The sequence below is a fragment of the Arvicola amphibius genome, chromosome 13 (assembly GCF_903992535.2).
Source record: "Arvicola amphibius chromosome 13, mArvAmp1.2, whole genome shotgun sequence".
Taxonomy (NCBI): Eukaryota; Metazoa; Chordata; class Mammalia; order Rodentia; family Cricetidae; genus Arvicola; species Arvicola amphibius.
This window is the reverse complement of record NC_052059.1, coordinates 6,638,343-6,650,238: the sequence shown is the minus strand read 5'-3', so window position 1 is coordinate 6,650,238 and position 11,896 is coordinate 6,638,343. Positions and strand designations below refer to the sequence as shown.

General features: G+C 38.2%; 1 protein-coding gene across 1 annotated transcript in view; it reads left to right on the top strand.

Annotated features, from left to right (window-relative positions):
• Positions 1–11,896, top strand: part of Gpc6 (glypican 6) — a 1,031,356-nt gene that overhangs the window by 280,827 nt on the left and 738,633 nt on the right. The gene's annotated exons all lie outside the window — the stretch shown is intronic.

The window sequence follows — 11,896 nt, the reverse complement described above, 5'->3', positions numbered from 1 at the left end:
TTGATTGACAGATTACAAGACCAGTAGCATTCGGGCGGCTCTGGGTTTAGGTGCCCACAATTTATCATTGCGCATGGAGGCGTCTTGTCCTTGATGGCAGAGAGCAGCTGAGGGTGATCGCTGCTGCTGCTTCTCGCCTTGCGTTTGGAAACCCATTCTAATGCATTTACAAAGCTGTCCTTTCCCATGATGCAATTCCGGGACAAAACGCTGAGGCTGAAATGTATTTCTCGTGAGAAAATTTCTCATAAGAAAAAATAATAGATGGCAACTAGCTTCATGAAAAATTTTATATTTCTTTCTTTAGCGAAGGAAAGCTATTCTGTGTGACCAAGCCAGATACTTCTGGCATTATATCAGTTAATCTTATATCTCACTTATCTCAATTAAGAACCCCTGCTTTGAAGACAGGCGGGTTTTAAACTGCGTTAATACACTCCGGGATCTGTCGTCAATCAGTGTGACATCGATTTTGCCAAAACTGTATGTGACATAGTGGGTGAAGAATTTTTAGCAATGCTCTCTTCATTGCAGGTGTATCTGATTGCCATAGGAGAGAGGTTAAGATATTTCTATGATGATCTCACCAGGCTTTTGACCAAAACCGAAGTATAATCTGGATGCGTAGGATCTTGGGAAGCTTGGTCTTAAAAACAAGTATGAAAGTGTATGTGCAGGACAGTTACAGCAATGAGTCCCACCTTCCCTTCAGTTTACTCTATTATGTGGTTGTGTGTTAGACCAGAAAGGTGGCCCTGCTGAAAAGACATCACAGGAGATGGGACAGTCAGTGAAACTCTGGGCCTAGTGGTTAATAGACAGGTGTCTGTGCCTCTGAGCTATAACCCAGGCCTTTAGCCCCCACCTTTTCTCCTCCTGCCCCTCCTCCTCTCTCTTTCCTTCTCTTTTTTATGAAAAGGCATTTCCTGGTGACTCTACATGGTTGTGACCACAGAAGGACAATCTATCTAGGATCAGCTGTGGAATGTCACCTCTGGCTTTTATTTTCTTCCATAAACAAATCACCATTGCTATGGACATCTTATAGGTTAGTTTTAGAGACTTTTAATTTGGTGAGGCCTTCTGCATTCTTACTGAATTATCCAAAACTTTCCATTCAAGTTCTTGCCTATAGTCCACTTTGTGAGAGGTCTAGCCTGCACAGTTATAGGTTGCTGCCTTTGTTAGCTATCTATATTTCTCCATGAGAAGGAAACTACCATTTAATTTATATTATGAAACACTGATTTTTATACTCATTAAGGATAGCAGCAAGTTTACTTGCATGTGGTATATACGATCTAATCCACAGTGCATATAGAGGCTGCCAGGTTAGTCTCTTATTGTGGCTCTGTGTTCTATTAGAAATGTCTTGTTCCATCCACTCTATTGGTATGATTCTGTAGAATTTTAGTATTAACACAACACCACATACTATTATGACTGTATATTTTTCTCAATTGCACATCAATATTCTGGGTAATACTTAGAAGCTGCTATTGTGTATAATTGTAATTAGTTACAAAATAATGGGAATATAACCATTGATACATTTGAGTTCTTCCAAAGCTTTGTAAAGCTTCAAGTTTTGCATGAAGTCCCATTAACCTAATATCAGAAAGACAAGAAATATACTTTGCCACAAGTAGAAATTGTATTCTTTGGCAGATAATTTTCTGGGTAGATATTTTTCTATAATGATAAAATTAGTAAAGAGCTCAACAGAGCTGCTTTCAACATGCTATGTCAGTAAGCCTACATTTTTGTTCCTCTCCATAGGTGAAAATCGTGCACATGAACCAGCCCAGGCACTTAGCCATGTTCACAACTCTATTCCCTTACCTCTGACCTTGGTCTACCACACACCCCAGAAGTTCCAAAACAAGCAACAAGATCATGTAAAAATGTCATCAAGGAGGGTGGTATCCTTGTATAGGCAGTCACCATGTAGGTAGAATCCCATGTTCAATGACCCCTGGGTCTGTCCAGTTTGCATTTTTGTCTAAGTCTTCACTGCTGCTATGTGATGGGTTTGTTTGGGTCCCCTTACGAAGCCTTCTGAGTGTGGCAATGGTGCTGGAGACAACACATGGCCTCTTTCTTCACACTCTGAGATGTTTGCCTCATCATCAGGGGTCAGCTGAAATGCAAGGTCACATGCCTGTCAAGTGGAGAGTCACAAGTCTATCCACACCTCAGCATACCTTTTTGCTTACTGTCTTCTGCTACCTCTGCCCCATAACCTGGTCTTCAGATATGCTGGATTTCATAGTCAACCAGCTAGCGATGCCTCTCTCTTCCCTGTCTGTCCTGTCCTGATTATGGTTGGGAGAAAGAAGAAATAATTTTCAGGAAAAAAAGAAAAGTAGTTTGAGTTAATTTTAATTCTCAAAAAAAAGGAAAGAAAGAAAATTACTCACCTAAATATAGTTCAGCTCTCCAAGGAGTTGGGAGCCTCCAGAGGGGAAGGGACCTTGCCAAGTTTCCATCCCGACGTGCAACCTGATCCCTACATCCATCTTATAAATAGCAGGGTTGTAGGAAATCAATATTTAGTTTATTTGTTTTGAGTGGACACTGGCAAAACTTTACTGATGTTTCTTTAGCAAAACAATTGCAATAATTGTGTACTTATAATCTAGCCACAGTTTTGGACAGGGTAGAGACAGCATTCATTTGTCCAAAGTCGTTCCAAAGTTTAAAAGATTACAGAGGCAACATTACAGACTCACCGGAGGCCTATTGTGTTATTGTGTATCCTCCTTAGCCAATGTAACCAGCTGGATTCTATCATGGTGTAGGTAGTTGAACCCGTCAATAGAATGACTCTGGGAAACTATTCAGAAACAGAATATTTTTCTTGAGAGGATTTGTTTTTCCTTCATATTTATTCACTTACAATGTGAGCTTTCTATGAAGTTCTTCGTTTGTTGTTGTTGTTTTGTATTTTCTTCTTGATCTTAGTATTTGCACTTTTCTTCCTGATCATTATTTATGTATTTTAATGATATACATTCATCCAGAGTTTTGGCACCAAGCACATTATTTAAAAGCAAGCTAAAAACAAAAGACTGGTAATTTCCATTCTTACATGGCCCGTATACTATAGCAACACCCTCGGAATACCCATCACAAAGAAAGCAGAAATTACTTATGCACTGAGGTGTAGTGTTTTCACACTGCGAGTCTGCTCCTACTTCCTTTTTAAACGTCATTTTTCATCTCCGTACCATAGAGATGACAATAATGTAATGACTTCTTTAAAATATAGTGTAATTTTCTCAGAGAGTGTACTTAGATAGAATAGAAAAAGCAAAGGGGCTCTCCATATGGTGATAGTCTTACATACTCGCTGACACAGGAGTCATATTGTATGTGCGTGTGAGAACATGTATGTAGAATTTCAATTTGGAAATCTTTCTTTACAGATGGGCACCTGTCAGGTAAGTATGAAAGGTGTGGAAAGTTAGCTAAGGATGACTAAAATGTCTTCATTGCCTGCAGTAGGTCACCTTTTGAGAGAGAGGTAAACATTGAATTATCATGAAAGCAGGTTTGTCTGGGCATGCCAGTGCACACCTGCAATGCCATCTTGGGTAGGTAGGGGCAGGAAGATCAGGAATTCAAGGCCAGCCTGAACTGTGTAAGACTGTCTCAAACACAGAAGAAAAATAACAGCCTAGAATTGACTTGGATCCTAGCAGAGACTACTTTTGATTACAAACAAAGTAAGTCATTCTCTTAGAGGTACCAGACAAGAGTTCTTGGAGGCCCTCACTATGAATACCCTTAAAAAATGGATCAAGTATGTGTTGCAGTAATCAGAACAGTGGAGGCATGGCAGAGACACATGGCTCCAGAGAGGTTCTGTGCATGCCTAAATACATGTTGATAGTATAGTTGGTATTGATTTCCCTCCAGCTATCATACGTTCATTAAAATGCATCTATCTCTTAGGTGGCTATTCTTCAGAAGTATCTTATTCCTTGTGTTAGCCTTCCCATGTTTTGTAACAACCACACAATTTCAGATCATAAACATGACAGAAGCAAGAATGTGTTTTTTACTCATTTAGTTTTAGCGATTATAATTTGTGCTCAGGTTGACATGGCTAAAAGTTAGTTGGCTTCATTTAATATACCTGTTCTTCTTCTGGGAGCTGCTCTCTGGCATGGGCAGTTTTCTTTCTTGGTAAAACTTGGAGTGAGAGAAAGGAGTTGAGGCCAGGTGTCCACTGAAGGTTTCCATGAAGTTGATGCATATCATTTTAGGGTAGGTGGGCTAAAGTGAGACTCACTGTCATGGTCATTTCCCTGAACACTAGGGCAAGGCCGATTATACAAGTCTGTGGAGATGGAGAGCAGAAAGATTGGATTTCTCTTTCTCCCTATCTACCATCATTCTCAGCTGTTCCCTATTGCTTATCTCAAACATTGCTACTGATCCAAATCAGCTTTGTTATTAATAGATTTCCCCAGCGATGTAAGCACATTCTAGATAGAACATATACAGACTTTATAGGTCTCCCTTCCATTGTACATCAGAGCACACTGATGGACATCTGTATAACACCTCCACATAAGCACACATGGTTCCCATTCCCATCATGCCACTGAAGAGGAGAAAGGTGTCATAACTCAGCTTCTTGTGCTGCTTGTTCTTTTGTTCATTGTGTTATCTATAATTCATTAGGGTGAAAACGCGAACCGTCATAGGAAGCAATTAGCCGATGCCTCCTGTATGTTTTCTAGGTCAGCGCCACAGTGGCATGTGCTCCAGCAGCAGCCTAGTCTTCCTGAGGTCAGAATGGTTTGGGTGGAGTTTAACCATCACAGAAATATTCTCTCTGGCACCAGACAGTAACCCGACAACTTCTCCCAAGGGCCGGACTTCTAGTAATGAAAATGAACTGAGCAGGGATTTCATGGTGACAGAGATCAGGACCATGTTTACAAACTGTGTTACCCTGGATTTGTACAATGTGGAACACGGTGACCTGCACTCATGGGGTCATTTAAATATAAGTCAAGGGGAGGTCAGATCTTTGTCCTGTGGACTTGGCCTTCCTTTCTTTCTCCTTCCCATTCTTTCAATCCCCTGTTTAGACTTCTGTAGATCTTTCAAGCACAAAGATGCACTCAGTCAGTTGCTTATTGGATTATGTGGAGGAGCCACTGCCTCTTTTCTAATTCCTAGACTCTCCTACTCCAGGCCTTGCAGGAGCTTACAATGCTTTCTTCTCCAGGGCGGCTGAGGGATTATCATTTGATTAACACCTATCCTATTGCACAGTGGTTTTGCTGAGGAGCTCTTTCACAGACAAGCCAATTTCTTTAAAGTATTGCTTCATCAGGTGCTGAAACCAGCCCAACCAGAAGGGTTGCTGGTCAGGAATGTTAATGAGAAGTATCTACTCTCTGAAAAAGGTTCACTAATCCTTTGAGAAGGTATAGGTACATTGCTGGTGAAATTTTATTTCAGTTAAATTGATCTGCCACTAAATAGAGAAAAACTGAGTTTCTTATTTTAGTGAGAAATCAAGAACAATATTTAATGGGAGTATAAATTAGAGCTTGCTGGAAACAAGCTTTTGTCTTCTGCTCAGAGAACACAGTAGCTTTGAGTAGATTGGTCAGACAACACTGTGTGATGCCAGTTGGCTTCTCCAGTGGATTCAGCTGGGCACAGGGTGGAGGACTAGAAGGCATTGGCTCTACAACTGGCATTTGGCATCAAGAGTTATTTCATCTTCCTAAGTGATGAGAAATGGAAACAGAAACTGCTTTTTATTCCTGTGCTGGGATAGCATAAGAATTTCCATTTCCAAACAAATAAAATATCAGAGTCATAAACTCGACCCCACCAGCTTTGTATATCAAAAGATTTGAGATTCAGAAGACAATGAATCTTTATTATCATTATTTTTTAATTACCATGTCATTATAAGGTGTTTGAGGAAGGTACCTTAGGATTTACAAAGAATTGAAGAGTTACAGATTATGGACTCCCGGAGTAAAATTTATCTGCTCTCAATGCTGCTCTCGTGTGTGTGTGTGTGTGTGTGTGTGTGTGTGAGGGGGGGGCATGTATGTGTGGGTATGTGGTGTGTGTGTGTGGGGGGGGGCATGTATGTGTGGGTATGTGGTGTGTGTGTATATGTGGTAGGTGTGGTGCATGTGTGTGTGGGAGGGGACATGTATGTGTGGGTATGTGGTGTGTGTGTATATGTGGTAGGTGTGGTGCATGTGTGTGTGTGTAGCCATGGTAAATTACACACAGGAAGCCCTCTGTTTTCTGATCAGAAGACACATGTAACTCAGTCAGTGTCAGTGACGTGGTTCCTTCTGTGCTTATTTTCCTTCAAGTAGTGTCTGTGACGATCAGTGCAAAGCAGGGCCTGCTCAAGCAGCAATCCATCTCTAGATCCTCACCAACTGGGATTCAAAGTGATGACCTTTCTACAGAAAGTATGTCGGCAGTGGAATAAGGAAATTATTTTTTATAGCTTGGATATGGAAAAGGCCCACCATGCATTGTGAGTTAAAAGGTTGTTCAGCTAGGTGGAAGTAGGAAGCCATAGTAAAACCATTAGGAGGTTGGACCCAGAAGAGGATGTTGAGGTCATTGAATATGTGTCTTCGGAATGAACTGTGAGGCCCTTGTCCTTGCTTTGTTCTGTCTTATGCTTTTTTCCCATGATTTGAATGAACAGTTTTGCTCTCCTTCATTCAGGCCTCAGACCCAAGACCAATAGATGATGAACTAGAGCCTTCTAAGGTGTGACAATATACATCTTTTTTCTGTATAATTTAATTATCTCTCATCTTTTGTTATGGTAATGGGAATCTAATTAATCTTATGTTTTAAAATAACAACCTTCGAGATTCATAAACCAATATAATAATTTAAAAATACTTAGCAGTAACATCTCCCTATCATTTTTATTACTGATACCATTTCTCTATCATCCCCAAGCAAGTTTTGGTTGCATGATTGACACCAGCAATCGCATATATGGTTGAACAGTCCAGTAATGCAAGTGTTTGCATGAGTATTAAATTTCCTATGATTCTAAAATTCTTTTCTATAGGAAAAAGATCTCATAATATGTTGAGGAAGTACTGCTTAGCATCTTAGAATAATTCAGTTTGGTCCATGAAGTTCAGATTTTTAAAAACACACACTTACTGTTTCAGTACTGTTGTTTCTATTCTTTAAAAAGATCTGTTGAATAGACAAGTAGTAATCTTGAGAATGTCTATGCCTATGCAAACCCACAACCTCCATGCTGTTTAAACCCTACCTGCTGGTTTAATTGAATGCCAACAACTTGAAAATGGCAGGAAAACTCTGGTGTAAGGCAGGAATCAGGGATGTAAACTCTTAATATCTTTAAAAATAGTCATCTATCTATCTATCTATCTATCTATCTATCTATCTATCTATCTATCATCTATCAATCTATCCATCAATCTACCTATCCATCTGTCTATCATTTATTGCGTATTTAAAATGAAAATGAACCATTCTCTGGTGATTACAAGAATCTGCTGTATCAAACTTGCCTTCTCTTCCATAGAATTTATTTATTTGATACTGCTTCTAAAAAATGCAATTGAATATTCTCTGCTGAAGTCTAATCTCATTAAGTATAGGAATTGTCTGCTGTTTCTATTTTGTTTTCCCATACTTGACTTAATATAGCTCATAATTAATATTATAGTAGTGTTGTCTCACTGGGGTACTAACCTGTGCAGACCCAAGGACACACACTGGCTAGATGAATTGCTTAAGATCCTATAATAAATATGACAGAAGAAAATAGGGAGCCTTGAATTCTAGTAATCTATGAACTCTTAGGGTCCATAAACCTGGAGCTCCTATTGGATTTCAACAGTGCTTCTTCCAGATAATGTAATGGAACTAATTTTAAATTCTCTAGACAAGGGTAGACTTCACTGGGAGAAAAGCTAACAGAAGCTCTTAAAAAGCAGGACTATTGTGAGCAGATTCCCTCAGTCAGCAAATTTCTGATGGTGCAAGCATGTGTACTTGCATCAGATATCCAGAATACAAGTTACGAAGCTAGGTATGTTGTGATCTTGTAATCCCAGCACTGGGAGACAGAGGCACCGGATTCCCTGGGGCTCCTGCCCAGCCAGCATAAACTAATTCATCAGCTACAGGCCAGAGAAAGACCCTGTAGCCCTAAAATAAAGTAAAGAATTTCTAAGAATCATACCTGAGGCTGAAGTTTATCTTCCAAATTTACAGGTATACCTGTACACACACACACACACACACACACACACACACACACAATTACACACATGCACAGGAAGGGTTAGGAAACATATTCTTCCCTTGAGCACTCATTAAATAAAATCTCTGATATTTAATACTGGAGATTTTGATTGTTTGCCGTTTGTGGGACACAGGAATCTTTATTCTACAGAGGCATTGTCCAGCTATGACTAAGTCCTTTCTAGGTTTGTTGCAAAGACACAGAGCTGAGCTCTAGACCTTGACAAAGCTGGATGTCTATGATGTCAAGCAGGCATAGACCCCCAACCCCAGTAAGAGGTCAGGGAATAATGGATTTTATGCATTAAACACATTTCTGTTCTCTTTTATTCATTATAAAAAGTGAATTATACCCAAGAAAAACAACTGTTTCTATCCTGGAAGATCTATAACATATATTTATTTCAATGTTTTCTCTTAGATATTTAATTTTACACTCTCTAAATTACTTTTTAATTACTGACTTGCAGTTTTGATTCTAAATCATTACAAAAGTCAAATGGTTTCATTTCAATATTACATTCTGACACAAATGGAATGTGCTAAGTGTACAAAGTTTCATAACTTAGTATGCTATAAATTAAAGTTGATACATAGTTCCCAGAAAATAACAATACAATCCCAACATTTCAGACATAGATATAAAATGTGATAATTTTAATACCTAGTTTCTTATCTCTCGGTGTTCAATTAAGTGAAGTATTATCAGCAGACAGGTTGACAATGCTGAGAGTCGAAGCCAGGACTCACACACACTAGACAAGCAATCCTCCCCTGGTGAGATGTGGAGTTCTTGAAATTTAAAAATAGTAATTTCTGCATTTAATATAGTATAAAATTAAGAATATATTCAGGTACCTGAAGGCTGAAGAACATTTTCTGTTTCCTGGAGATAATATTCCTTTCTCTTAGTACTTTACAACAGTCAGTAAATTTGACTGTGTGCACTTTCACAATTACCATTTTGTCTGTTTCTAGAATACAAAGAGACACCAACAGCAACAAGCTTAGGAAAACTTGTAATACATAATATGCAGCATAAACGAAAGAATATCTTAATAAAATACCTAAAATAAACAAGCCTCTGTTTGTTTTAATGTAATGAAAGTGGAGATATAAGGAAAAATAAAAGCATAGGATTTGAGAAATTTTTAACAATTTTCATGACCAACTTTTATGGTTGGTTATTCTTACCTACTCAGTGGTTTGATAAGCCATGCTTGTTCTCAGTCCCTAGAACTATATAGTACTATATAGTACTTCCTAAAGGAAGTAAATTCCAGTCATACATTCAAGAGTTTTGCAAATCTCTTACAAAGTGAAAGCCTGAAATCAGGCAAACCCTCCTGTCATGTCCAGGATTTTTGTAAATGTCTAATGCCTAAAACTGTAAATTATAATCTTAAACAAAATAGAAACAGGAATCAAATACAATGTGTTATATATTTTTAAACTATTAAAACTTTAAAATTTATTGAGTATTAATTAATTAATCTTCTCAGAAAGAAAAAAGATAAAAGAGAGAGATGGGGTGTTTTCCAACTCAAGAGGATTTTCTCCATTGTCACATTCTAATTCATGAAATGATTTTTTCCCCAAAAAGTTTCAGGTGACTAAAGTAGGTTCTCCAACCCTTTTATCATTCATTCTTTAAAAGGGTACAGCATGCAATTCAACACTTTTTTTTAAAGGATATTATGTCATGTTCCATTTTACCAAATTTGTCCTGTGAATAGCACAATCCATAGGTAAAAATCTTACATTCAAATAGTGCAAATACTGGAAATGCATTTGATTGACACAGTGACCTTGGGCACATCTTAAACTCTGTGCACAAAACATCTTGTTTTCAAAGTGAGATAACGTGGTTTGTTGTGAAAACGTGCTGTATTCAAGGACTCTGGCAAGTGTCTGGGAACGTGTTTGCTTTTACTGTTTGACTACTGTCTTCTGCTCTTCACCCATGTTGCCATGCATTAGCAGGTAGTCCAAGGAACCTCAAGCAGTGGTATTTAAATGATGTGGGATTCCCCTCTGCATGCTGGGAATACCATTGGTGAATAAACAAACTACCTTCGCCTGCTGATAGGGCAAATCTTAGGTAGGCCGGGAAAACTAAACTGAATGCTGGGAGAAAGGAGGAAGAGACAGAGAAGCCATGGAGCCACCATGCTTCTCCTTGCTGGTATTCCATTAGCCTTGTGGTAAAATCTAAAATAATGGAGATGGGTTAATTCTGGATGTAATACCTATCTAACAGTATGCTTAAGTAACTGGTGAAGCAGTGATAATATAGTTTCTGTGTGGTTATTTCGGGGCTGAGCAGCCTGTAACAAACACGTGGCCTCCTTACTACATTCAAAATGCTATGCTGATGTCTGCCCTGAATTAAAACGTCGGTAAAATATTCGAAGAGATTGAGGACATTTTATGGTAAGAAGACTGTCAATTTTTCTTGAAAGATAAAAATTATCCTGAAACTTAGAAACAATCTGGAGGTGTGAAAATCAGATTGCAAACAAGGATAGTGGAAATCAGGGACCTGATTGTTGAGATCATGTTATACAGATAACTTGAAATCCCTGGTAAGTACCAGCTAACAAGGCATACATGGTCGTGCTCTGTGTGATTGTTGGCTATAGCTTGCTTGAAGTGACAATAGGAAAGAACTCCTAATGAGTTTCTGGGTCCTTGTATGTGTACTAACAGTATTTTTCAAGACTGAGTGCATTTCTGGCTGTCTACCCCTCATTTGGGTTTGCTGTAGCCCATGTACAGAAATCTTTACATGAAGAGCTCACATGTCAGAACATATACAACTAACTTCCTATGCAAGTTGTAGGGAGTAGTAAGCTAACAATTGGACTTTTTTTCTTTGCGAGCCTTCTTTCCAAGTTCTTCATATAATTAATATTAATAATGTAATGAAAAAACTTAGTGTTTTATCTAATGGAGGAAACGAAGATCAAGGTGCCATCTTTCATGTGGCTATTTCACATACATGATTCCTTTCTTCTTATAATGTCATTTGCCTTGGTGAAATTATCATGATAGTATCGAATTGACAAAAGCAAGTATAACATGTTGAATCTATGATATTTCCCATATTTTACTTTGTAAAACATTGTACATCTGCTTCAAATATTTTGCATGCAATTTGCCTCAATGACAATATATGCAAATTTATAGGACAAAGCACCCTACTATAAATACTGCAACCAGCAACTCTGGTGAGCACATTACTAATGATAATTGTTCAATCTGTGCAATGAGTTGAGTTTTTTCCATCAGTAATTTACCACACAACTGACTTAGTATATAGATCATTGGGGATGGATGAATACAAACAACTTCATGCACTCAAGTTTTCAGATCATGGAAAATCTGAATGCATTGGGAGCTCTCCAGAAACTTGCTGTATATAAGAACATGAATATTCAATGACTTCACATTTATAGTGTTTACTAAATACCTATTGATTTTCATAATTCTATTTTAACAACTTTAAATCTGTATTCAAAATGTCTATTTCCTAAAGGCTTCATTTGTTTATTCATTAGGTATTATGAATGAAAAAACACACAGTAATGTG